This window comes from Nothoprocta perdicaria, unplaced genomic scaffold (genome assembly GCF_003342845.1).
Source record: "Nothoprocta perdicaria isolate Ctin4 unplaced genomic scaffold, notPer1 scaffold_178, whole genome shotgun sequence".
NCBI lineage: Eukaryota > Metazoa > Chordata > Aves > Tinamiformes > Tinamidae > Nothoprocta > Nothoprocta perdicaria.
Genome location: NW_020454960.1, coordinates 1,440,258 through 1,467,957, shown reverse-complemented (window position 1 = coordinate 1,467,957; position 27,700 = coordinate 1,440,258). Strand labels below are relative to the sequence as shown.

The 27,700-nt window shown below is 42.4% G+C and overlaps 1 long non-coding RNA gene across 2 annotated transcripts; it reads right to left on the bottom strand.

The window, feature by feature from the left end:
* Positions 1-776: 776 nt before the first annotated feature.
* On the bottom strand, positions 777-27,467 carry LOC112944912. 2 transcript variants are annotated; one of them, XR_003248863.1, is made up of 4 exons: positions 27,294-27,467; positions 14,086-14,156; positions 7,586-7,678; positions 777-1,060 (listed from the first exon to the last, which is right to left on the bottom strand). It is a non-coding gene; the product is annotated as an uncharacterized LOC112944912 (long non-coding RNA). The 2 variants fall into 2 exon arrangements; XR_003248864.1 differs by lacking the exon at positions 777-1,060 and adding an exon at positions 6,752-7,135.
* Between the last annotated feature and the right edge of the window lie 233 nt (positions 27,468-27,700).

Below are 27,700 nucleotides of genomic sequence, written 5' to 3'. Positions count from 1 at the left end.
TTTAATTCTGATAGCACTTCTGCAACCCCAAATCCCACTATCTTACCCCAGAGAAATAGTGGGAGAGCCCCTCCCTCTGCCTTCATTTTAATTAAATTTAATTCTGGAACGAGAGCATTTATTCAGACCATTTCTGATATGCTACAATTTCCTTCCCTAAGCCACTATTTATGGGGCAAAAACTACATTCTCCTCCTGTTTAACCTTTCCCTCCTCTTTTTCAACAAATGCTTGCAGGAGTTTTCCTCCTCCTTTTCCTGGGTTTTTTTTTTTTTTTTTTTTTTTTTTTTTTTTTGTTTTTTTTTTTTTTTTGTTTTTATTTCAGAGTGTGCTTTTCCGATCCGAGTGAAATTATATAGCTTATTTTTTTTTTTGTTTGTTTGCTTTTTTTTTTTGCTTTGCTGTTTTGGAGATTTGTTTTGCAAAACAACTGAACGCTACAGAATTTTCCTTGCAAAAAAAGAGCAATGTCACCCACGTCCAGAACCAGCAGATGGAGCCCCCGGAGCTCCCTGCCCAGCATCTCCACGGCAGCGCAGCGGTTTTCCTCCATCCCAGATGCTTTTGAAGGGGATTGGGCATTTGTGTCATGTGTGTATTTTGCAGCTGGACAAAAAGCACCTGGCTTTTGCTGCGGACCCTGCTGCTGTGTCTCACTGCTATTATGGTGCCTGCATTTTGCTGTAGCGGGAAGTATTTCTGCAGGAAAGTGCCTAGGTATTTTGCTACACATTTGACAAATCTGTGAAATCCTTAGCTGAGCGCTCATAGCCAGGAGAGCATCCTCCGCTATATGAGCCCGCTCATATGTGCATGACACCAAACAAAGCAGCTAGTCCCATAGGATTCAAAAGCCATGGAAGGACAAGGTTTTTTCCACACATATGCCTTGCCCATGTACCCTTTGCATTTGGCTTGTTCAGATGTCCTCTTCGCCCAGGCCTTGCTAGTGCTGGTCACCTCTAACATCTGCAATGTGCTTCTCTGAAGGGCAGGACAAGCAACGTTGGGTCACAGGCAAGTTGGGGATCCAGATGAGGTACCTCTGGGTCCATCCATCCTAGTAGAGCAGAGAGATTTCTGCTTCAACGGGAGAACACAGAGGTGGCTCCTCAATGCTAATCCAACTGGAGGGACCAAGAGCCCAACAGCACGGCCTTGGCACTTGGCTTCAAGGATAGGCTGGGGAAGGTGGGATCAGAGTGTGGAAGTGGTAGCATCCATGCCAGCACTAACAGCATCTATGGGTGTTCCTACTTATGGGACCAACATGGGGTGATGAAGAAGCAAGCCAGGGAAGGAAAGCATCTGCATGCCCTGTTCGAAAACCAACTCTGCAGAGTCATTCCCCTTCACATTAGCTCTTCTTGCAGTTAGGGTCTAGATCTGCTGGGGCATTTGGTCACCATTCGGACAAGTCAACCCTTCAAGAGAGTCCTGCCAAGGACAGGCAAACTGAAGGACATGGGCGATGGGGTGACCAAACAAGAGGAATTGGATGGAAGCTACCAGCTCATTGCATACACCCCTGTAAAAAGTTGTCAGGTCAGGACTGCCTTTGGTCTCAAATTTATCAGTGGGTGCCGCCAGCCTAGCTTTGACTTCCCAGTCTAATTCCACTCATGTCCCTGGAGCTCACAGAAACCTGCTAAAAACTCCTAAAGCAGAGGTGGTATATGTGGAGCACCCCACAGCATGGAGAGCTGTGGAGGGGTGATGCTGAGCTCAGGGACGGGGCACGATTCCAGGCAAAACTTCACTTTTCAAGGGAACTGAGTTACAGACTCTAATTCTGCTTGGTTTTCTTCAAATAACCTCTGAAGGGGATAAAACACTGACACCTACTAACCCTGGATCAAATTCAAGGCCGATGTAAGGCTTTGTTCTATGTGCACACTCCTATAAGCCGCAGTGTGATAACCTGGGTCTGCTCTTGGGCAAGCAGCAGGAAAAATCAAGACCTTTCTCCTCATGCTGGTGACAAAACTCTTGATTATTATAGTGAAATATGTTAAGCCCCTACAAGGCTTTTGCAGCACTGGAGAGAAAGCCGCACACTAAACATCAAGGCTCTGAGCCATAAGGCCCCCACCCACTAACTAACTTACTATCTTATCCCATTTTACTAACTCCACAGCATGCTGGATCCCAAAGCCTAGAAAATCTGCTTACTTTTCTATTCCTCAGACACACGTTAATTCAATTCTTTGGGCGATATGTCAATAACAAATCAAATACTTTCCCCTGACTGTGCCACAGGGCATGTTGTTGATTGACAGACAGCAAGACAGATGCACCTTTCCATTTCCACCAGCGACCATCTACTTTTTATTTGTGCATGATTAGGGAATAAAAAGCAGTGGATCTTCCAGCTAATCTTAAAATACAGCAGGCCAAACTGTGCTGTGATTTCAAACTCCAATCTCGAAGAAATTTATGATGAGGATAATAAAAGAGGTAGAGTGAAAAGAGCAATCCAAATCATAGAATGCCGAAGGTTGGAAAGGACCTCAGAGGTCATCGAGTCCAACCCCCCTGCTCACGCAGGGTCACCTAGAGCACGTGGCACAGGGCTGCATCCAAGCGGGTTTTAAAGATCTCCAAAGAAGGAGACTCCACAACCTCTCTGGGCAGCCTGTTCCAGTGCTTTGTCACCCTCACAGTGAAGAAATGCTTCCTTAAGTTCCTGTGGAACTTCCGATGCTTCAGTTTGAAGCCATTTCCTCTAGTCCTATCCCTGCCCACCACTGAAAAGAGGCCGCCCCCCTCCTCCTCACTGCCTCCCTTGAGGTATTTATACACGCTGATCAGGTCCCCCCTCAGCCTCCTCTTCTCCAGGCTGAACAGGCCCAGCTCTCTCAGCCTTTGCTCATAGGGCAGATGTTCCAGGCCCCTGATCATCCTCGTAGCCCTGCGCTGGACTCTCTCCAGCAGCTCCACATCACTCTTGTACTGGGGAGCCCAGAACTGCACACAGTACTCCAGATGTGGCCTCACCAGGGCTGAGTAGAGGGGGATGATCACTTCCCTCGACCTGCTGGAGACGCTTTTCTTAATGCACCCCAGGATCCCGTTGGCCTTCTTGGCCACCAAGGCACACTGCTGCCTCATGGTCAACTTGTCGTCCACCATGACACCCAGGTCCCTCTCTGCGGGACTGCTCTCCAGCAGGTCCACCCCTAATCTGTACTGGTGTCCAGGGTTATTCCTCCCCAAGTGCAGGACCCTGCACTTGCCCTTGTTGAACCTCATGAGGTTTCTCGCTGCCCAGTCCTCCAGTCTGTCCAGGTCCCTCTGGATGGCAGCACAGCCCTCAGGGCTATGAGCTACTCCACCCAGTTTGGTATCGTCGGCAAACTTGCTGAGGGAGCACTCCAGCCCTTCATCCAGGTCATTAATGAATAAGTTGAACAGGACCGGACCGAGAACTGACCCCTGGGGGACACCACTAAGTACAGGCCTCCAGCTGGACTCCGCACCATTGACAACCACTCTCTGCACCCTGCCATCGAGCCAATTCCTAATCCACCTCCCCGTCCACTCATCTATCCCACACCTTTGGACCTTGCCCAGGAGGATGCTGTGAGGGACAGTGTCAAAAGCCTTGCTCAAATCCAGAGAGATGACATCCACCGCTCTGCCCTCATCTATCCAGCTAGATATTCCTTCGTAGAAGGTGATCAGGTTAGTCAAGCAGGATTTCCCCTTGGTGAATCCATGCTGGCTACTCCTGAGCACCTTCTTCTGCTCCATGTGTCTGGAGAGAGCAGCCAGGATGAGCTGCTCCATCACTTTCCCGGGGATGGAGGTGAGGCTCACCGGCCTGTAGTTACTCGGGTCCTCCTTCTTGCCTTTTTTGAAGACTGGAGTGATGTTGGCTTTCTTCCAGTCCTCCGGCACCTCCCCTGTTCTCCAGGACCTTTGAAAGATGATGGCGAGCGGCTCGGCTAGGACATCTGCCAGTTCCCGCAACACTCTGGGGTGCATCCCATCAGGGCCCATGGATTTGTGGGTGTCGACTCTCCCTAGATGCTCTCTGACCCACTCTTCCTCTACCCAGGGCAAGCCTTCCTCCCTCTGGCTCTCTTCGTGTGTCCCTAGGGCCTGGGATTCTAGAGGGCCGCCCCTGACAAACACAGAAGCAAAGGCAGCATTCAGCAGCTCTGCTTTGTCCGTGTTTTCCGTAACCAGGGTACCCACCCCATTCACTAGTGGACCCACGTTCTCCCTGACCTTCCTTTTGTTATTGATATATTTGAAGAAGTTTTTCTTGTTATTCTTAACATCCCGTGCCAGATTCAATTCCAATTGTGCCTTGGCTTTCCTTGTTGCATCCCTGCATTCCCTGACAACATTCCTGTATTTCTCCCAAGTGGCCTGTCCTTTTTTCCACATTCTATATATTGCTTTCTTCTGCTGGAGTTTTGTCAGGAGCTCTCTGCTCATCCATGCAGGTCTCCTGCCCCCTCTGCCTGACTTCTTACGCACAGGGATGCACTGTTGCTGGGCATGGAGGAAATGCCGCTTGAAAACTAACCAGCTCTCCTGGACCCCTCTTCCTTCTAGCCCTAGCCCATGGGATCTTTCCCAGCAGGTCTCTGAAGAGGCTAAAGTTGGCCCTCCTGAAGTCCAGCGTGGCAAGGCTACTTACTGCCCTGCCTCCTCCTCGTTGGATCTTGAACTCTACCAGCTCGTGGTCACTGCAGCCAAGGTTACCCCCCACATTCACATCTCCAAAAAGGCCCTCTCTGTTTGTTAGTACGAGGTCCAGCAGCCCACCTCTCCTCGTCGGCTCCTCCACAACCTGCGTCAAAAAGTTGTCATCAAATCTTTGGCTATGGCCCACTTTCTGAATCCATGAAAGATAAGGAGACTAAATAGGAATCACTCTATTCGCTATAATGGGTCACTCCTTGAAAAAAATATCAGTCCCTCAGCAATAGCCGCATTTTCAACAGCTTTTAAAGTAATCCAGAGCTGTGCTGCTTGCTCTCATTAGTAATTTTATTGCATTTCTGTAAACCATATGGGGAGACTTTGAGATGCCTGTGTTAGTTGCTGTGAGCAAACCAGCTCTGCCCTTTATTTAATTCCCATTGTGCAACTCAATTTTGGTAATAACCCTGGCTGCTCAAAGTCTATCTGCTCTGCCAAAAACCACCCACTACAACTGGACTGTATCCAAATGCACCTAAAGCAAAGCAACATGGAAAACACGGAAGTCACTTATCTGTTGAGGCTTCACCCAAATGTCAAACACACACATTACTTACAGCCTCTTGAGCCCTGGAATTCCACATTCTTCCTCCACATTCTTCCTCCACATGGATGAGATGATATACGGGAACTAGCTAGGAAAACGGCTCCAGAGGACTAGGAATTGGTCATGAACTAATAATCCAAGTATGCTAAACTAATAATCCGAGTATGCTGCAGTTTTCAGGTATCTTTCACTTCTTCCTCCCATCATGTCTATAAATAATGATAAAGAAGCCACCTTCAAATTCCCTCCCACGGCTCTGTTATATAAAGCAAATCACAGATGCTCACACTCTTCAATAGGATGCAAATTGTTAATTTAGGACATGGTTGGCCCTACTCAAAGAGAAAAAGATTAGGGGCAAAGCTAGCATGTAGATTTGGGTATTTCCCTAGAGTATCTTAGTTTTGACACACTAATAGCAAAGCCATACCAGTTCCTACTCTACCTCTCAGATTCAAGTCCTACTGAAAACATGAGCCTGTTCTGGTGCAAAAATATTTTCTTGTCCCAGTTCTCAATCCTACCTACCATTACACAATTTGGTCAACAGCATGAATTTATAAAACCAGTTCATTTTTCCCATAAGAGGCAAACTGCTGTATATTTTTAAGCATGCAGAATTCACAGGCATACAGCTCTTTGACCTCATGCATGTCACAGAGCTGTTAAACTCTCCTACATATCACAGCTGATGCGAGTTGATAGCATTCTGATTCATTACAAAGGTCGACCTCTCAAATCTACTTCTTCTCCAGCTCTGCCCAGACCATGGCATTCTCATTAACTAAATGCAGAGCTTTCTCTCCCAGTTCTCATTAGCGATAACAACAACAAAGAGCATCCCCATTAGAATTGATTTCAGAGACAGTACAGGGCACGATGAAGAGACCATGGGACCAAACACTCATCAGCATCTGCAGAGCAACAGTTTAGGAACGGTGATGGGCAGGAATGGCTATTTTTGAGGTGCTGGTGGTGCAAACCAGAAAAAATTATTGCTGGATGACAAAGCTGCACGACACTTAATAAAATTAGCATATGATAAAAATAATTTATTAATGACAGCAGAACTATTTATCTTCTATATTAAGCATCAACTCTCACTGTTATTCAGCTTTTTCCACTTGACAACAGCATATAGACTTTATAAGAGAGAAATAGTTTATCAGCAAGCTGTAGAACCTCCCTAAGGGGTTTATTTTTTGCCTGTACTTTTTTATCCCTCTTATATACCAATTTGAAATGACATCTGTTTATATTTTCAATTTGCACTTGCCAATCACAACAGATAAACATTTTTAGTAATCTTAAAATATAAGACCAGAAGAAGTAGGAGCTTGGATAGACCAAAAGCCAGGCTAGGAAAATAAGCTGATCAAAAAATATAAAAGTGTTTTTCCAGACAGATAAAAGCAAATATTGTAAGCTATAAATTTAATCACAGAGCCTGGTATTGGCGTCTAACAGATGGAAAGGAATCTTGAAATACAGACATTTACTAAGGAAGTACTTTCAGCCCAACAGATCAGGGATTGATAAACCTTTGGTCCTAAGTTACATATTAAACAAGAGCAGTAAAAGAGAAAAGTATCTTAATTAGCATCTGTGAGAAATGGGGTTACTTCAATTCCCTCTTGAAAGTGCACAGGAGAAACTGCATTAGAAAAATGCTTTTAAGATTATCTACATTTTACATGCGTCTTAAACAAAAAAATGCATATTTTCACATGCATAAAATATTTGTATGGAAATGTGGTTACTGGAGAACCCGTCCTATTCTCTCTCGGCTTCCCTTCATTATTAGGTGCTTTGATATTTGGAGGGTTTCCTCGAACAATTGCAAGTGCTCTTTCCTTTGCAGGCGCAGGAGAGCTGGAGTGTTAAAACACAGGTTAAGTGCCTGAGGCCAATATTGCCACATTAGAGATGTTTTTGGGCCTATTTGCCTCTCTCTGAAGTGTCATCGTAAGAGATGGTAAATGCAATGACTCTTAGCTGCTCGTACATCTCCAGGAGCATCTTAGAGAGCCCTGAGACCATCCCTCTTTTCAGACAGGGAAACTCATGTACAGGCTGGGGAGATGATTTGCCTCTCCTCTCTGATAGCAAAACTTAATGCAAAGTGGTTGAATTTAATGCCAACTTGGTTGTTGTCACCTTGCTGCAATGAAGTCGCTCGAATTGAGAACTGCTCAACCACTGCCCAAGGAGACCCAGCTGTGCCTGACACTCTCACATGTTACTAAGAGGGTTCTGGTGGCAAGCAGGCACAAGCAGTTTTGAGCATGGATGCAAGGGAGGAAGAGGATGCAAGCAACGTACCTAACACCATGAAGCCAGGTGAGCTTCCAGCTCCTGTAACTCCTCCAGTTTGTAGAGGCATGCCCCTTTGCTTCGAAGCAATGGGAACAAATTCTGCTTTGAAAAAAAAAATAAAATAAACACATAGAGAACCATCTATTAACGTTTCATTACTCCTTGATTGCTGCAGCATGCCAAGCACAGCTCAGCTCTATAGACAACCTTGCATTTGACCACAAAGCCCTTCAAGATATCGAGCATCAGTCATGATGGGCGAGCAAGACAAACAACTTTCCAAGCTATTGCTTGCAATGATGATGATGATTTAGGCTAGACAAAGTAAAAGCAATTGCTGTCACAACTCCCTTGCAATTCCTCTCCACGTCTGTCATAGAGACGTTTTGGTAAACAGTTCTCAAAGAGAATTTTTAGGTCTGGAGTTGGGAACACAGTGCTGCAACAACTGCAATACTCTAATGCTATTTTGATAGGAGCAATGTGATAAAGGAATCAGTAAGTTACAACCAAGAGCGTAAACCAATTTAATGCACAACACTGGACATTGGGTGCAAGGTCTGGCCTCCTTCACGCTTCAGTTTTGCTCTGTTGCTACAAGTGTGTGCTACCAGGAATGACACTGGAGTAGTAGACAACCTAGCAAAGTCATATTTTTACTACAGAAATAACATTTAGCAAAGGATAATTTTCAAATTTTGATGGTAGCATCATCATTTTGATGGTAGTATCATTTCCAAGAAGGGCCAAATTTGACCTTGTGTGAAATTCAGAGAAGCAAAGATCATTAGAAATATAATCCTGCAACAAGGCAGAGAGATTTCTAATGAAGCATTTTGCTTCTTAAAAAGGCTTGTACCAGCTACCACAAAGATAGATGGGCAAAATCCTCTTAAAAAAACCATAAGATAGCTTGCCTAAAAAGTGAAGAGGTGATGCCCCTAATTATCTATAGGAGCCTTATATTCTTAAGTGTGAATGAGTCTACTTGTTATTCTTAGAGCATCTCTGACATCATTGCGAATGTTCTCAACACCTGCAAAATAGCCAGTCCTAATATGTTATTGATTCAATAATTTCTTGTTCCACTAGTTACCTCCCTAACAGTCAAGTCATCTGATTAGCTCTAAATAGTTGGCCTTACAATTTAACACCAATTTTTCTGATTGCATAGAAGAGAGAGTAAGTTTAAGTCTCTGGCCCCATTCTCTGAGCCAGCATTTTATAAGATGCTCTTTCATCCCTTCTGATCATTCTCCAGCTGAAATGTCTTATTTTCCACTTACTTTTCAAGCACATTTTCATAGGGATGTTTTTGCAGGCAGCCAGACAATTCAGTCCATTGGTCCAAAATGAAGGATGATTTGTTGTCTATGTTTTAAATCTTCAAAAAACATCTCTTGGATCAGATGGCTGGATTCACAGCACGCCATGTGGGGACGTACCTTGATCATGCTCACACTCTTACACATAGCCACCACTTCAGCTAGTCCATGCAAAATCAGGAAAGTGGTGGGGCAGTTGCAAGGAAGACTATGAAAAGAGCAGGTGAAGAGAGGGGAAAGCAAAAGAAGTAGAGAAAATAACTAATAAAGACAGTCTAAGGAGTAAACTTCTCACTGCATTGCTCCCCAAAACCTGCAGAGCTATTGAACCAAAGGACATGTTGCCTGCTTGTCTCCCTACCATACAAAATTGCCACCGAAGCAGAGCAGGGCTTCTCTTCGACTTTGGGCAGTGATTGCTCAGAAATATACGTGCCTTTGCTCTCCAGGCTGCTCTGTGCAGACAATCTTCATGCAGTTTTGATTTAAATCAATTTTAGCTGTGGGCAGTCATTGACTTACATATCTACAGATAGATGAAAATTCCCTCGTAAAGTTGACAGCCACTCTGCAAGCTTTTAATATGAGCCTTTCCCTGGAGCTGTTTAGATTGAACTGATTCTGCCATTGGGCTGTGGGATGGACTACGTGACCTACCAGCTCTGAGAGGTCACATGTCAGCTCTGCTGAAATCGGCATCAAGCAAAAGCAGGAGCTCATCCACAGAGCTCAGCTCCTTCCCTTCCTCTCAGCCCAGCCAGGCCTTTGTAGAGGCATCACTTCCATCATGTCTCGGGAGACTCTAGCCTTCCCACTTCCATAAAGAAAGTTGAGGGCTTCATGAAGAGGAAAATTATTCCTTCCTCCATAATCAAGAACACTGATGTTGAACATTTCATGCCACCACTTCCTCAGAATCTCTGTCACCCTTTCAAATTCACTCACAAAATCCTCGTGTTGTATTTTTTATGCAGGATCTCCCAAATCCAGCTATTTTTTTTCCCTAAGTTTTGAGAAAAAGAAACATAGGATGTTTTCTCCTCAATAACTGAGGGCAAATAAAAAATAAAAATATAAAACATAAAATAAAAATAAAAAAGTAAAATAAAAAATAATAAAAATACTTGACAAGGACTAGGAACATCAAAGGGATCTTGTTAAGCACAGCATAGGGATGGAATTGGAGTGGAAAACTTCCCACTTTATCATAGCGTTGGGATCCTTCAGAGAGATTCTGCTCTTCATCCTTCAGTCAATCAGTAGTTTGAACCACCAAAGCAAGAGAGCCTCCTTCATCAAGGGGAAGTATTAACAAGTCCTCTATCAAGGGCGCTCTTTTAATCTTGGGATCACACCCTCTCCTTTCAGCTCCATGGGGATGAAGGTCCTTGCTGGCGTGGTGCAGTGATGAAGACCAGCAACAGATAGTTGCACGGCAGCATGAGCTCCCATTGCTGTTGGGTCAACTCACAAGCAGAGGAACTTCCTTAAAATGGCATGTTTTTACTTCAAAGCAGACTCTGTACTCCCTGAGCAACTACAATCCTTGAAGCTACTACAACCATTCACTTGTTTCTCATTCTAAGCCTGGACAAGGTGGAAATAGATCCCTGAACCCAAATGCAGACTAAACATGTAACTGTAATATCAATAAATCATCATGATTATAGGCCATCCATTGGATTCTCCTCTTTTCATAAACTCCTATAACCCAGCAAATCCTGCTGGCCCAGCTTCTGATCTACGTGGGCTCAAGGGCAGGATCAGGTCCATCATCTTTTTTAGGTCCTTTCCTCAGCAGCACAGATCATCACGAACTACCCTGGGGGACACAGGAGGAATATCTGCTCTGAAAGGAATTTAAATCTAAAATTACTTCCCTTTCAAACATGACAGAGCTGATAGCTGTTATTTTGGGAGATGTTCCAAGAGCCATCCTTTTGCAGGAGCATTTGTAAGAGATGGATATTTGAAAGGGATAAAGCTATTTTCTCACGTGCAGCTCAGCTTGGTTAGCATGACAGTGTATTGTAAAACCACAGGAAGCAAAAGCCAGGAGACAAACACAGCTATGTTATGTTAATGCTCTTAAAAAAAAAAATCACATGCACAATCCTACAATTTTGCTCCTTGCATTCTTAGGATAAATCTCTACACAGACAGCAGATAACCTATTTTGATGGGGGCAGACAGCATGCTAGTTACTGTTTGATTAGTCATACATTAAACTGCTATTAAAAGGTAGGGGAAGAAGAGAGAAATCAAAATCTCATCAACTAATTGAATAGATTTATTCAAGGAGAAGGAAAGAGCCTTGATCTGAACAAGATGCAGGGATGTGGAAGCTCATTCTTAACCCGGCTGAGCACTCAGCTTAAGAAAGCTATTCTGAATACTTGTTTATTGATTCTTAAACAATACACTGAAATTTTAATGATCTTGTCAGCAAAACACTTTCCATCTCAGATGTCATTGACATAACTACTGAGCTAAGAGATTCTTGCAAAAGAGTAAGGCTGAAATACCCTGTTTACACAGAGAACAGGCGAGCTGCTAACGCTGCCCATCTCCCACTGCTCATCCATGCTAGATCAGCTGTATAGCTGCTCTAAATTTTTCCATTTTTCTACTACTTTTTAACCATTTTACCACACTGTTAACCATTTTACCATTTTTAACCATTTAACTATACTTTTTAACCATCTACTACTACTTTTTAACCATTTTTCTACTATTAGTTTGAAGGTTTTCAGTACTAATAAACAACTTAAGCTTCAATAATATACAAGGTGAGCAAACAAAACACCACATCTTGGACATCCGCCTTCTGCAAAGAGCACATAGTTTCCCTTAAGTCCCCTTGAAAATATTGTTGTGTTTTGTAATTAAAACAGTCTCCCTGCAAAGAGCTGGATTCGTCCCCCTGCTTTGCCTTGGTTTTATACAGCCATGACTCAAATCAATGGAAATCAATAGAATCATTGGAACAGAAAAATAGAGCTAGAGGATTTTGAGAAAAGCCTTTTCAGTAAAGATCAAGCACTCTGACCTCAGACACCTGGCATGGAAAGAGAAGTAGATTCCAGGCCCAGGGTGGTCCAGCATTAGATGTGGGAGACATCATCACCTTTCTGAAATTCACTGACTTACACTGCTGTCACATTACTTTAAACATAACAAGCAGAAAATTCAGATTATCTTACCCAAGCAGCCCTGCTGACTCGAGCAGAGCATGAACTGCCCTATGTTTCAACAGTGAAATCTGTATTTCCAGCCTTGGAAAATATTTCTATTGATTCATTTGGCTCATGCGCTGGGTTAGTTTCAGTGTATGGTTGGTTAGTTTGCATTTGGAAAGCCACAGATGCACAGTGCCCTGGGAAAGGAGATTTTAGCTGTTTCACCAAAAAACAGCATCTCCTGGGTATTCTCTCTGGCCATAGTCCTGGGTCCTTGAGGAACAGAGGCCCTTTGCACACAAAACCCCTTGCATTGCTACATGAGTGAATAGGGATATATAAAAGCACATGCTGTCAAGCATCATGATGTGAAGACCAAGTCAGACCCTCTTTCATCATTGGAATTTCTGCGCCCATTGAGACTTATGTTCTTCAATCTTTTGACCTGAACCTGGTAAAAATCGCCACATAGGATGTATTGCTCTGGTTGTCTTTTTAAGGTATTTTGGGGCTCTTGGAGATAAAGTTATCCAACTTCAAATTTGCAAGGAAAAAGCAGTCAAACAATAAATGTCTGTGAAATTCTTTAAAATGTCCTCCAATCTGCATGCTAAGATGCATGCAGGACAGAGGGAGTCAAAGAGTCTCTTATAGGGAACTCTTGATCTGGATGAAATCAAAGAAGCCGTCTTCCTTTGCACATCCATCTGACTCTTTCATCCTACAGGAAAGGGATCCTTCCTGTTACTAGAATTCCAACTATTTCCCATTTTCCAGTCTGCAATCACTGCAACTCAACCTGAACTCTTTGCCAGACCCTTAACATTATGTCCAAGGAGAATAGCCCAAAATAACTGAATCTTTGTACTCGGTACAGCAATAAATACCCTTAGAGGCTACCTTTGCATTTGTAACCAGTTTTAAAAGAAAATCATAGCAAGGTACAATGAAGACCTCCCTCTTCACAGGCAAATGAACGAAATCATGCAAGAATCCCAAAAGCCCTGGAAAACTTGGAAAAGTCTCAGTTGTTAATGCTTTGTCCTTGTAAGACCAATATCCAAAACCCACAGGCAACTTTGCTGGCTTGGCAGCCCCAACCTCACGCGCCAGATGGAAGCTCCACCATCTACCTCATCGAACCCAAGTTTGCTGCTGTGTCGATACACATACAAAATGTGCTTTTTGAGCTGAGTTTTCTGCTCCATGGAAACTGCTTCTCTGTGGCAGTGTGTTACTGTCAGCATTTGAAAGAAGCAAGGGCTCTGATGGTCTGGTGCCAACGCAAGCAGACAGCCTAGCGGCATGCTAAGCTGACTCAGAGCTGAGAAATCTCTGAGGAAAAAATGGATGTGGAGCTGTGATTATGTTTGTTTGCTCTTTACAGGGCTGCAAGGAACTTGCAAAGGTCCTTGACAATCCTAGCTGATACTAGGAGACATTAGGTTTGTTTTCACATCCTCTCACAGTTCCTGACTCCTGCAAAACAGCCTGTCTAAAAATAAGTTGGGGTCACACTGTGCACAGTATTTGTATACTACATGTTACATCCTTGTGTGGCTCATGAGCCAGCTTGTAACAACTCAAACAGATTTCCTTTGGCTGTCCTTACTTGGTTTGGTACAGAAAAAGAGTGAAATGCTCGTGTACCCAGCTGTATAACAGCAAAACCCAGAGCTTTCTCCAGCTGCTTGATAAGGCTCGATAATCCTACAAGAGCCATGCTTTGGTGGCAGGGTGGCTGCTTCCCAGACCAACAAGATCACCTGTATGATCTCTTTTTGGGTAAAAGAGACTAAGGAACTAACCAATGCAAACCTCACGTGACAGAGGCATGGCCAATTGCTTAAAGGTCTGCTGGAAGCACATACATGAAAACTGGTCACAGTCCTTCACGTCCCAGAACTGGTAGAACAAAAATATCTATTATAGAACTGAGACCCCTCTCAGCTAAGAAAAAAAAAGAAATCTAAAGATGAAATTAAAAGACCTTCAAATTTACCTTGAGAAGAAATGAGGCACGAGCTTTATATCAATTAGAAGAGGAGAGACAACCTTCACACCTCATGTAGGCTAAAAAAAAAAAAAAAAGATTTAGTTAGTTCACTTTCCCACAGATCAAGACAAAGATATTTCCTGCAATGCCACCCTGAACAAGATGTTAATATTATCTCTTATTGATATCTTGCATATTCATGATCATAACCTGTCTTTTCCTTAATCCCCATGTCCTTTCAAAGCTGAACACACCCAGATCGCAGCCAAACAACCCAGGACCCTTACACTTCATTACTCTCAAGCTGTAGACCACAGTTGCCCTTGTTCAGTCATTCACTGTCTAGTTTAATAAACTACTTTATCTTTTTGATTGCTTTATTTTTCCTAGCTTTGACTCCTTCAATATATGAGGCGCTGGGCTGGTAAAAATGTCGAATATCAGCCCTCACATGGAAAAAAATTGTTCATCATATGGAGATGGTGGAAGCCTATATGAAGCTGCAGAAGGTCACCCCTTTCCTCCGAGACCAGACATCCCCATAAGACACAAAGGCTCAAACCCATGTGTGGGGGTATGACAATGGGCACAGGCAGCTTTGGGGGCTCCAGAGATCTTCAACAACTCATTGCATAGCTCTGGTCTGCTGCCTCCCATGCAGCTGCCATCTCTTTCCAGAACTTGGCTGTCTCCAACATCAAGCAGTGCAAAAGGGTTCCTGGATCATGCAGTGGCAAAGGATTGCACAAGGAGCTTGGGAGATGTGGACAGATTCACTGCACTTAGAAGGACAACTAGACACAACTCAATATCTGGCTTGGGAGAGATCCTCCAACAACATTGCCAACAAGGACTGAGTAAAACAACTGAGACAGTAAGCGAACAAGAGACGTGTGAGGACAAGCAGGTTAAGAGAGTTGCCAGAAGGAGGGCCAAGAATCACTGCAATCAATAGCCATGTGGATGGAGCACCATGAGGAAACCAAGGTAGCAGAGTCAGCCCCAAGGATGAAATGTGTTGGCTGTGCTAAGTGGCTCTATTGCACACGACATGACCCATCCTCAAGCTGGAAAGAGAATGGCCAGCTTAGTGTTGCTGGGGTTTTGTGCTTGGATCTACAGAAAGGAGAAGTTGAGTTATGGGTGATGGAGAAAAAGAGGTTAAACTGCAGAGCAAGGGGTAGCTGCTCAAACTAAGCAAACAAGGCTTCACCCAAGGAATCAGACTAAGGATGTTCTGTGCAGTCTGCTTGAATGTCCAAAATGTGTCACAGCATCTCTTGGGCCTCTTTTGCTTTGGCTTCACCTTCACTAGACCTCAATATCTCGCCAAGCAGTGAAGTCTCAGCTTCCCTCCTTCCAAGAAAGATGGTAAGCAGGGATGTCTACCAGACACCGCTTCTCCCATCACATTCAAGCGAGTGTTTTCATTTGGAGTAGGTCACACAGACCTTTGCATCCCTCTTCTCCTCTCCATGCTTCAACAAGCAAGGAAGCAGCTAGCACTGTTGACATTTGAAGTGTCATCACTGGCATCTGAGTTAATATGCGGAGCTGAAAGGGGCTATTTATTCTCACAGCCAGTGCTTCAGGCTCTTGGCATACTCAAGCATGTATAATTGCATTGGCTACCTTCGGGTCATGTTTTCAAGGGTTTCTTTACAATTACATCAGCTAGAAAGACCTTATTTAAAACAAACAAACAGAAACACGGGAATATATCTGAGAAGCCCAGAAGCTGACTCTGCTCCTTCTTTGCATATTTCCCTTTACAAGCCTTTAAAGAAAGACAGTTTTCACTAAAGCTCAAGTAGCAGAACCGCTTATTTTCCAGAACCAAAGGCTGTTAATAGAGTCTCCAGGTCATTCATGTGCAGTATGCCTGGCAACTAACGTCAATATATGTAGCTGAGGAGTCACTGCCAAGACCTATCTGGATTCCCAGTACATGAATTGCCTTCTGCCCTTGATCTCCTGTAATCGTCTGCTGCTATCAAGGCTGGCTGAATATTTCACTCTGGCTTATGACTGTTGGCCTACAAAACATTAGCTTGATGCCAGAACTATTTGAGTGGGTGGCTGGTGGTTTTATTTGCACCTGACCTTCTTCTTTTCCCCTAATGAGGCAACATTTTTAATTGTACAATATTCATCTTTTTGAATGGATGAAGATCCTGCCGCCAGTCTAAAGAACTCAACACCTTCAAATCAGACCAGAAATCTTGGGCATCAAATCTAGACCTGACTCTGGATATCCATATTAATGTCAAAGCAAAGCACCACCACTAGTTTCAGAAGACAAAACTGAATTTTTTACCCTTAAAGTGCTTCATTATTGTATCAGGGACTAAATGGTACAGAGAGGGCATCTCTTAACTTTATTTTACAAGAAATGGAAAACTAAGGTGGCTAATGTAAAAGCACAACACCTAAAACATACAGGCAAGCTTTATGATGTGCCTTTCAGCTGGTTTTAAAATCGATAGATTACACATATTCCTGTCAATGCATAGTTTCTTATTTTTAACAAAGTTAATTATGAAGAATAAATTGACTTTTTATGAATTGAGGCATAAAATGATATTGCTTTTAGCTTTATTATATTCATCAAATTTTAAAATATGCAACATATAAAACTGTGGCAAATAGATTTGGTCTAGAAGCAGATACCATTTTCCAAGGAGAGACTTATAAAATACTTCCTTTCTACCACAGGCTTTGCAGAGACTCCCACACGATGCTACAAAGCTCCACTTTTGCTCTCCTTTGTGCAGAGGGCTGGGCAAGGTTTTAAATAAGCATGGTGTTTCTTTCAGAGATACTGAAGCTCCTTAGCAAGTCCTCTGTCCTTCGGTTCTAAGCTCAAGTAACACTTGAGATGCAGATGGTTGGCCTATTGATTCCTGCAAGCTCAATCAACATCTGCAGCAGACCTCCCTGTGTCAGGTTATTAAAAAAAAAATTAAAAAATACTCCTTAATCATGATTTTCTACAGAAAAAAAACATTTGCGTGATCACACTGCACATACAAGTGTATCATTCATCCCTGAGCCTCAAAGCAGAAAATGATCATCCACCTCCTTTCCACTGCCTCTACTGCTGGATGGATACAACTTACCTTGGCCTTTGGGTACTCTTTTTACTGAATTTATGACCAAGAGTTGCAAATTAGCAGAAAATTTGTGGCAAAACAAGAATTTCCCTTGAAATTCCAGAGCATGACCTATCCATAGATGGGTTCTCACTGCATGTCCATGGTTGGTGAGGCAATAGCTGGACAGTGAGGAAAAGCAAATGTGGCCATACAGGTCTCAACCCAAGGAAGGGGCAAGGGCACCTCCTTATCTCCTCTTTGGAGATAAAACTTAAGGGACACAAGCTCATGGACTGCAAGGGTGAGCTGGCCCCTCGTGTTTGCATATTAGCACCGTAAAAAGATATCCACATCATGCATTTGTGGGTTTATTTGCAGCATTAATACCAGTGCCTGACAGCATTATTCGTACTGTTTATTTGACTATAAAATAGCTTTATAGTGATACAATTAGTAATGCTGAGCTTAGATAGTATAAACGGTAGTACTGATTGTACCACTATAAAGTTAAGTTTATAGTGGCACAAATGAGCAATATTTGTGTCACTGTGTTTTACGACATCAGGTAGTCCCAGGCCTAAGAGCATAACACAGGGGTCCTGCACACTTTAATCTCACCGCTAAGATACAATGAAAAAAGACCATCCTAATTCAATCTTACCATGCTCAGCCCTACATTAATTTTCATTCACCTTAAGTTGTAGAGGCCTAATTTATCCTCAGTTATAAATAATTGCACTTTCCTGCGGTGTTCTCAGCAACTTTCCCACCTGCAGGCCAACAGGATGGAGCTGGGAGATGGCAAAAATTGGGACAAAAAAAATCTCTGCTTGGACTCTGTCCCCTTCCTTTCCTATTTCAGACACTGCCTTTCATCCCAAAGGGGAAGATGACGAGTGAAAGGCTGATCAGCTGCAGCACAAGTTTCAATTCATTTCACGGTTGTGCCTCATTCACTTCATAGCTGACACATAAATGACTTTGAAGGACTGTTTTCCTCCCATTCCCACAACAGCACTTCCTAGTAGAAGATGGGGGGGAAAAAAAAAGAAATAAAAAAAAATAAAAGAGACCGCTGTTATTACATTATGTTCTTTGAAAAATAACTCTGGGACTACCCATTACTGGAGTGGATCTGTCCTGAGTTAAGGTTTTATGTACCCTGGTTAACTACGCAGTATAGATGTCTTCTTCTGGGGCATTTGTATGAATTGCATTACTGCTTGTAATACATCCTGATCCGCAGGATGCATGACATCAATTCCTGCTCTCTTCCTTCACTGGAAAACTCCTTCTCTAGGACTTGCAGCTCCGCACCTGCCTCTATGTGATATCACTGCTGCTGGACTTTCCACTTTGGCTAGCATGCAAATGCTGTTTAAGACGGCAGGAGGAATTCCAGGTCCCCAGGGACCCATATTTTCAAGCACTTCCTTGCAAGAAGGACCCCTGCACTAAGCAGACAGCCTAAAGATCACTACAGCCCAAAAGCTACTCTTTGGTCCTAGGAGGAGTCCAAGCCTAGGAATAACCCATGACATTTTATTTTACCCTTTTAATTGCAACGCAAGGCCAGCAAAGCATCAATACTTTTATCTTTAAAATGGCAATACTGTAGTGACTTGATGGCAAGCATGCAAGCGCAAACCCTAAGAAGCCCTGGGGGAATCTGCTCATCCATCTATAAGCTTGGAGATGTAGTTTACTTAAATAGCATTGGTGTTCTGTGTGCCCAGCACGCTGCACCATGTTTAATTGCACTCAGCGAGCTCTCCCACTCCTCTGCCTCAGGGCTGTGTTGACAAGGACACGTACACACAGTTCCTTCCCACAGGGAAGGTGGGAGCAGATATGGCATCACGGCATAACACTTTTGCTCTTTTCTCTGCAGAGAGAATTCCCAGATGGGGGCTAGCACCACGCACTCAACAGGCCCAACAAAACCTGAAAACAATTGCCTAAACCAGCTCATCCATGGTGCAACCTGCACACATATGTGGCATCTTGTGAGCACCCAGGTTCTCTATCCTGGCCCATGACCATTAACCCCAGCACGTGGCATGAGGACCAAAGAAAGGGACTTCTCCGTGGTGACCACAAGGAAGGAGAGGAGGAGGGACATCATCATTAAAACTTTCAGTTCTCTCCTTCATGCTGTTTTTGGGAAGCAAGGAACCAAGAATCTCCTGACGTTACCACGTATCTGCGCTAGCACGTAGCTCACAAAACCTGGGGCAAGTACTTACTGCATCTCATCACCAGGAAAAAAAAATGATAAATTCACAGAATATTTAAGGTTGGAAGGGACCTCTACAGATCATCTAGTCCAACCTTCCTGCTCAAGCAGGCACACCTACAGCATGTGGCACAGGGTGGCATCCAGGCGGGTTTTGAAGACCTCCAGAGTAGGAGACTTTACAACCTCCCTGGGCAGCCTGTTCCACTGCTCTGTCACCCTAACAGTAAAGAANGTCACCCTAACAGTAAAGAAGTTGCTCCTCACCTGGAGACGGAACTTCTTATGCTTCAGCTTGTGGCCATTACCCCTCGTCCTATCGCTGGCCACCAGTGAGAACAGCTTGTCCCCTTCCTCCCTGCATTCTCCCTTCCTGAACTTATACATATTAATCATCTCCCCTCTGAGCCGTCTCTTCTCCAGAGAAAACAGGCCCAGCTCACTCAGCCTCTCTTCATACGAGAGATGTTCCATTCCCTGAAGAGATGTTCCATTCCCTGTTCCATAAAGCCTGAAGAAAAAGCAACTTTCTGAGATACATTATCTCCAAAAAATGGCACCCTAGCTTGAGGAGAAACTGCTTAGCTACAACAGAAAATCAAGATAATCCTAGTTTAAGCAGAAAAAAAAGCCCAAGTCACAGACCTTATCTAAATTAGCCTTTGGAAACACGTGTCACATCATGTAAACAAACTTTAAATAACCTTTTTGATAATCCCTTTTTAGATCTGCAACATTTCTTGGCATTCTTCTTCTGTGGAAGGCAGCAAGATCTAGACATTGACAGCACCTCTCTCCGAGAACCCCATCTGCTCCATGAAAACAAATCTCTCCTCAGTTGTTGATAAAGTTGCCTGTCGAGATATAATTCCAGCAGCTCCACTGTTAAGAGCACACTGGTCACTTGCTCACTGTTTTCGTGGTGCCCTCTAATTTTATTCTTCTTTTTATGAGAGCTATTAAAAGCTTTGAGGCATTTTCTGGCTTCCTGGAGGGTAATGAATTATCTGTGCTTCCAAACTAATCAAGGATAATAGGCTTTTTCCAACACTTGGGTAGGCCGTGCAGGGGGAACTAGGGAAATCCAGGCAGTTACCGCCACACTAACATGCACTTAACTGATAATGGCTGCCCAGGTTTGCAAAGCTTCTTGCCATATTTTCATTACCTCCATATACTTCTGCTACTGAAATAATAGCGAGAATTAATTGCCTCTAATTGAGTTCGGTGGTGTTAAATCAAATTAGCGCCCGCAGCGTAATATAAACAATGTCAACAACATTGACTCCATTACAGGAGCTGAATAAACTCTAAATACAAGAGCTCAAAATTTCATCCTTTAGGGATCTCTACTACATTAATTCTAACCATTAAGGAAGAATGAGCCTTTTTAAGAAACATCCTTTGGGTTCCCACCTTCTCCCATGCATTAAATGAGCTCAACCCAATCAACCCCAAATTCGGAACATTCAAGGAAGGTCAAAAGAACCAGTTTGCAAAATCCATGCTGCAGAAGGCCATTAACAACACACATGATGCCCAAAAGCTTCCACCTCTCTTCTCTCATTTTAAGGTATGTTAAAACCATTTTAAGATGTGTTAAATCCATTCAATCCATTCCATTGCCATGTGATGACATCTGTCAAAATGGAAAGCCCTAATAAATCAGTTCCTCCTATGGCCTCTTATCACAGCAGCTCAACAGAGTTCCCACCAGCTCCTGCAGATCACCTAGCAATTCTTCAATTGCAGACACCATTCCTAAATGGAAGTCATGGCATTTGATAGCAGTCCACTATCACTATTATCACTTGGAGTAATACCTACTGTTTGTAACTGAGAAAGAAATATGAATTTTCCTAGTAAGGCATAGATAGATTCTGACTTTCTACACTATTTCCAAGCAGACAATGTTGCATTATCCTCCATAATTTTGCCATCTATTACATGACAAGAATGAGCCTCTACCATGACATGCTGAGGGGCTGTTGCAGTTATTTAGGTAGCTGTTTAGTAGGATATCCTGCAGCAAACTACTAGCTTAGGATGAAAGCAATGTAGAAGCTTGGCTTTATTTTTTTAAGTGGAAGAAGCAAAAGTGAAGAGCTAATTATACAAAAGTATACTTTTTTTCTAAAAAGGGTTTTTTTTTTTTTTTCCTTCTATCCTGAGCTGAAACAATTATCTAGAGCATTGGTGATGAACAGCTTGGCAAGATCTGTTCCATTACATATGGGGAAACAGCAAACACTTGCCTTTATCCCAGGGCAATTCCACTAAATCTGCTAAATGTTATTTCTGTCCTGAGGAAATCCTGCAGGCATTCAAAAAAGCTAAATACTGAAAAATATCCACTGCACTCTTTTGCAAAATTTTCTTTGCTGGTATTGAGCAAACAAAAATTAAGCAATATTAAGGGCTTACTCCTCACCAAATACAGTACTTCAAAGTATGAAAGAGAGGACACAAAGACTGTTCATTATGCAGACAGGTCACCTCCATTCTAGTTCTGAATTTCAATGTAATTAAACCATAGGAAAAAAGAACTGGGCAGGCTAGCTGGATGTCTCCTAATCCATTCTTTTTCCCAAGACTATCTCTATCACTACTGAAGGACATTTTTTCTAACACTGTTTTTAAAAACCCTCAATAATGGGAATCAGAAGGCATCACAAGCTGAACAATCAATTCATTTCAGTGTTGAAAATATTTTCCTAATGTCTACCCTCTTCCTCTCTAGTGTAGTGATGTGAACCTACTTGTCCTCTTCATCCTCTTCAAAATGAAGAAAGAAAAAGATGCAGTCCATCTGCTCTTATAAGTTGTCTTTTAGAGTTGAAGATGAATATACCTGTTTGTTTTTTATTCTCATGTATATCAGATAACTGCAGTTCTTCCAGTCTTTCCTCTTAGGATAAATTTTCTAGACCACTATTCATTCTCACTTTTCTCTCACCAAATATTTCAAATGTTTCTACTAGTGTGGTGACCATAAATAGACACAGCCCTGGTGCTAACATGTCAACAAGGATAAGGCAGGTGTTTCTGGCCCAAATCTTCTATTTCTAACCCTCAGAATATTATTTGCCATTTCCCTCACAGCCTCCAAAAGCAAGCCAGTGTCGACTTATTGTTGACTTGACATTGTTGACTTGAGCTTATCTTTTCCCTGAACTATTGCTCTCCATCTCCTGTGTTTTGCTGTAGGAAATGTTTTCAGTGAAAGCTACAGAGCAGACTGAGGGCAACTATAATAATAATGATAATAACAATAATCTGCTATCCAGCAAACAAATCTAACCAAGGTTGGTTCTCTAATATTAAACTACATAAATGTATCCTGCTAATTAACATTCAAATGAAGACTGACAAAATCCACACCTGAAACTGGTGTGGAAGAGTTATTTTATGAAAAAAGAAGACAAAGACAATGATTTTGTGTACTTGTTTTGTCAGTGTTCTAGGTATTGGAATGAATGTTCAAAAGAGACTGTGAGGGACAGACCTGTAGTGCAAGTACATGGATCAGACCATCAAATAAATGTCACCTCCATCCTATTGAGCCTGAAGAAGGGCCACATGGGATATCTGTAAGAGGCCTAAATTTTGGACCTTAGAGACCACTTGGTCTTCCTGAGTGAAGCTGCCCAGTGCCTCAAGTCACCCCAAACTGCCTGCCATGGCAAAGTTATTCAATAATTCTTAGAACAAATAAAAATAATCAGCCAAACACAAAAATCTCCTCTCTCGAGAGATCTGCTATTTGGTTGTCCTTAGTTGCATTTTAGCAATTTAGCATTTTTGTTGTGTTAACTCCAATCTTGCAGATCACTTGCAGGTCATGCCAGACTTGCAGATACTGTCTTTCTAGAGTTTTTTTTTTTTTTTTTTTTTTTTTTTTTTTAAAGTTAAAGCTGCATTCGAATCTGAAATGAAATTAGATACAAGACTTGTGCATTCTCCCATGCTTGAAATAACTCCTAGAAACCCAATAGTTTGGCAGTGTTGGGAGCACAGAAAGACATTTACCCTTGATTTCCCTGCAGTGAGCTAAGGTGTTTTTCTATGTGTGCAAAATATTGACATCTTAAAATATTTATGTGTTAAGTAGGCAAAGATGTTTCACATTGAGCTGCTTGGAAATGTCCTGAAGAATACCTTTAAATATTAATGTTTCCCAGTGCAACCCTTAGACAGCCTGTTCACAGTGATGAGACATTTCAGCTTGTTATAACTTTACTATAATTTCAGCCCTCCATTTTTATTTCTCCCTACAAATTTGGGGCATAGAAGTAATGGCATTCTGCCAGGGGAAAGAAAATTCATTTGCTTCAAATACCTTTTTCTTTTTTAAACAAACACAAACAATTCAAAGCTACCAAGTATCTTTTAAGCAATTTGCTCTTCGACTTGTAATTAGACATTGCACACACTTCATAGCCAAGGGAACAATGACCAGACAAAACTGAACATCAGAGTAATACTTTGATCTGATGCTGTCAGATAACACCACTGTCTAATGGAAAGGCATAAACACTCTTCATCATGCTGATTTGATGTGTCCAAGGATGAATTTTTCAAGAAGTCCTTCAGTAATTTCAGAAAATAAGTCACTTTTTGAAAAGAGGGGGGGGAAAAAAAAAGAATGTGACATTTAGATATTTGTGTCTAAAAGCAGTGAAACTTCAGATTCTACGACTTCCAGGAAATGCTAAAAATGTCACCATCCCTTTAGAAAAAGTTCTCATTTTGAAAGCTGAATTTGAAGTCCTAGAATTAGGGATGAGATCAACACTTTGGTTAAACTTGGCTGCAGGCACATGAGTCTGTCACAGTGATGTTCCAGACTACTAATGCTAGCCCCCTTAAAGAATATATTGCATTGAATACATTGATTAGACCATACCTGAAATCGCTTGCTACGACCTTCACTTTTCACATCAACACTTAAGCAAACATTGCTAAGGTGCTAATCTGACTGCACAGGTATTTTATTTTAATCGGTATCCCTGTAAACAGAACATGTTTCTCTTGCTCCTTTGTGCCGCAAATTGTAAGGAGGTGGGATAGAAACGACTGTTGATTTGCTTCTCACTCCAAAAGAGATAGATCATTTTCATGTCATGCAAGTCTATGCCAATGAATAACTAACACCTCTTCTTTCTCTCCAGGCCTAAGTAAAAGATGCCTCTTCCAGTGCCTCCTTATCAAAAGATGCCTCTTCCACATGCCTCTTTATCAAGCTTTACAGACAGCTGTGCACCTCAAGTGCAGCTATCTCTGAGATGTGCCAGGCGATACACTACCCAAGAGCAGTGGGCTGTCAGGCTTTTTGTGCCAAGTTAAACATAAATAATCACAGAAAAAAATGTCTTATAGCATAAAAGGAACTCACACATAAAAAAAGAGAGTTTGCATTCAATCAGTGTGACAACCACTTTAAATATCTATAACCTGTCGAAGACATGGGAAACATTCAGCTGATGACTGTTGTGGGAATCAGCGCTAGATGTCACAAAAGTAGGGAGCAGCTTTGATTTTGTGAACAAATCTCTTCTTTCAACTTCCTAAAAGCCCTCATACTTCCAGAACGTCCATCTGGACGTCCAGAACCAGAATATCACCCAGGATATCTTAAAAATACAAGACCTGAAGACAAAATAGACAATCATAAGGCCAAACCACCTCCAGTCATAAGTTGGAAAGATCTGCAAATTTCAAATTTCCCAACTCCACCAACTAGATGAGTATCCCACTGTAAAAAGAAGCGACTTTCATAGCTTATGAAAATCACTTCTTCCTGTGATTTAGCTGAGAAGAACCTAACAGCCGAGAACTTGATCAATGAATTCTGTTATCCATTGAGCTACAAAAGTCACAATAAAGGAATTACATCTGAATGCTGGACTTAAGAGCATCTTGACTGCAAAATAGCTCAGTTCACCAGTCCAAAAGGTTCACCATTTCTATGTGTATCCCAGCATGTCCCTCAAAGGCCTTCTGCAGAACATTTTCTAGGCAAGAAATTTAGCGTTACTGAAGTTGAATTGCATTTTAATCTCTTCTTGATTTTTTCTTCCCTTCTAGATGAGCCAAGGCAAACATAGATTGTAATAACTCAACCCTATATTGCTGTGATTGCTACTGATCTCCAGTGCCATCTCTGCCAAATGTGCTGCATAAAGAATGAGGAATCTATATGTTCTAGACAAAAAAAAATAGCTTTTTGAAAGTGAAAATGTCCAGGGAAAGAAAGAAAGAGGGAGGAAAAAAGGAAGGAAGGAAGGAAGGAAGGAAGGAAGGAAGGAAGGAAGGAAGGAAGGACGGAAGGACGGAAGGACGGGAGGAAAAAAAAAAAAAAAAAAAAAAAAGAGTAGCCAGATGATGCTTTTTAAAACACCAGCCCTTCATTAAACTAATTCAGGAAAAATAAAAGCCTAAGCCTTCAAGCTCAAATCAGATGTGTTGGTTTTAAATCAGCTCTGCTTTTTATAACCCATGGAAAATGGAACCATAAGTTACTCAGACAATGATTCATAATAATAGATAACTTTTTAAGCTGAAAGTGTTATTAAGTTAATCACCCTCCATTTATATTATAGCTGTATGTCAAAACCAAATCCTGTAGTTATCAAGGAAGAAGGTCTAAACTCATAACAGAGACTTCTCTTTGTTAATCAGTATTTCAGTCCTTAATGATGCAAAGATGCTTATTAGGTTTCTACAAAAGAAGCTGTTACATGAGGGGGAAACTATCATCAAGGCAAATCTGCATCACACAATTGCTTCTATAAAATATAAAGCTGTATGAAAGTCTTAAAGCCTTAGAATAGGGCAGCCCATACCCCTGAGTTCCTTTCCTGTTAGCCCTATGGATGTGGTGTCTCTGCAGTAAATACTGATTTCCCTCAACTAAAGAAGGGTGAGTTTCTGGGAAGGAATGAAAAATACAGACGGAGTCAGTAAAATAACTGGAGAATAAAGCTTCGCAGCATCATCATGTGCTAAATGCAAGGCTTCAAGCTGAGGACAACCCACAAGACAAATTCCCAGCCCTAGGCATTGATTGCTGCTCCACAGTCTAACACTGGCTGCTCCTCTGCTCACAGCCGGGTCTGGTCTTTGCTGGAGACCACACAGAGCAACACTTAGGACCAGTGACCGTGGAGAAACTGAGCATTGCAGCCGTGAGCTGTTTTGGTCAGGGAAAGCCCAGAAATTAATCGAGAGCTCCCAATTTGGACCTAATGCTATTGTTTCCAGTTACATAAATCCACTGGGGTCCCAGCAGGCCCACTTCATCCAGCAAGGATGGCCACAGTTGTAGACAGCCTGCAGACTATGCAAATACCAGGTCAACCCAGTTCTGCTGGCGGCCAGCTGCAAAAAGCAAACGTACAGACAATTAAACACGATAACCAGCCGGGCCTACAGCAATATCCAAGCACACTGCAGCACCAGCGGTGGATGGAAGGCAGGCGATAAGGCAGGGAAGAGCAGGCAAGGAAGTGCAGTGGGTTGATAAGTAACTTCAGTGCTGGAGACCAGGTCAACAGCAGGAGACCATCAAGAGGAGATGGAAAGGGCCGAGGGGAACAACAGGCCGCCTGGTGTAGCTCAGAGCATTCGAGCAGGTGGTTTTGAACTAGGAAGGGAGCACTAGAATAATAATAATAATAATAATAATAATAATAATAAAAGCTCAGCTGGCATAAGCCTTCATCTGTCAGAAGCCTGTTGAGGGTAAATCCATCGCTAACAGGTTTCTGTCTAGAGCAGGTAGGGTGCCCCAGGATTAGAGGGGAGAAAGACAGTTCAAAGCAGGATGAAGACAATGGAATGCACTGATAAAAGACATCAGAAAAAAAACAATTAACACTTACTGCAAACCCCAGCACAGCTCAGCCAACTCACAGAGCACTACTGCCTCTATCCAGTTAAATTGGCTTGGCTCTAAGACAGCATTTTTGATGTATTCTTAATAAAAAGCCAAAATAAAACAAACAGAAATAGATGATAATAATAATAGAAAAGAGTAAGAAAGTAGGTGGGAAAGAGATAAGAGTATATAACGCTAACCCTCCTTAGAAATGCAAGGATGATACTCTCCTCACATCCCCACAGACAGCTGTGATTGCTCAGAATGAGCCTCTCTTTCACAGGAGAAAAGGAGATTACTCACAAGCTTGACTAGGATCACCTGCTGAATCATTGCTAAATAGGTCCTTCTGTGCTCACAAGTAAGGGCTGTTAAGAAATGATGAGCACTAGATGCTTGCTTAATTGGAAA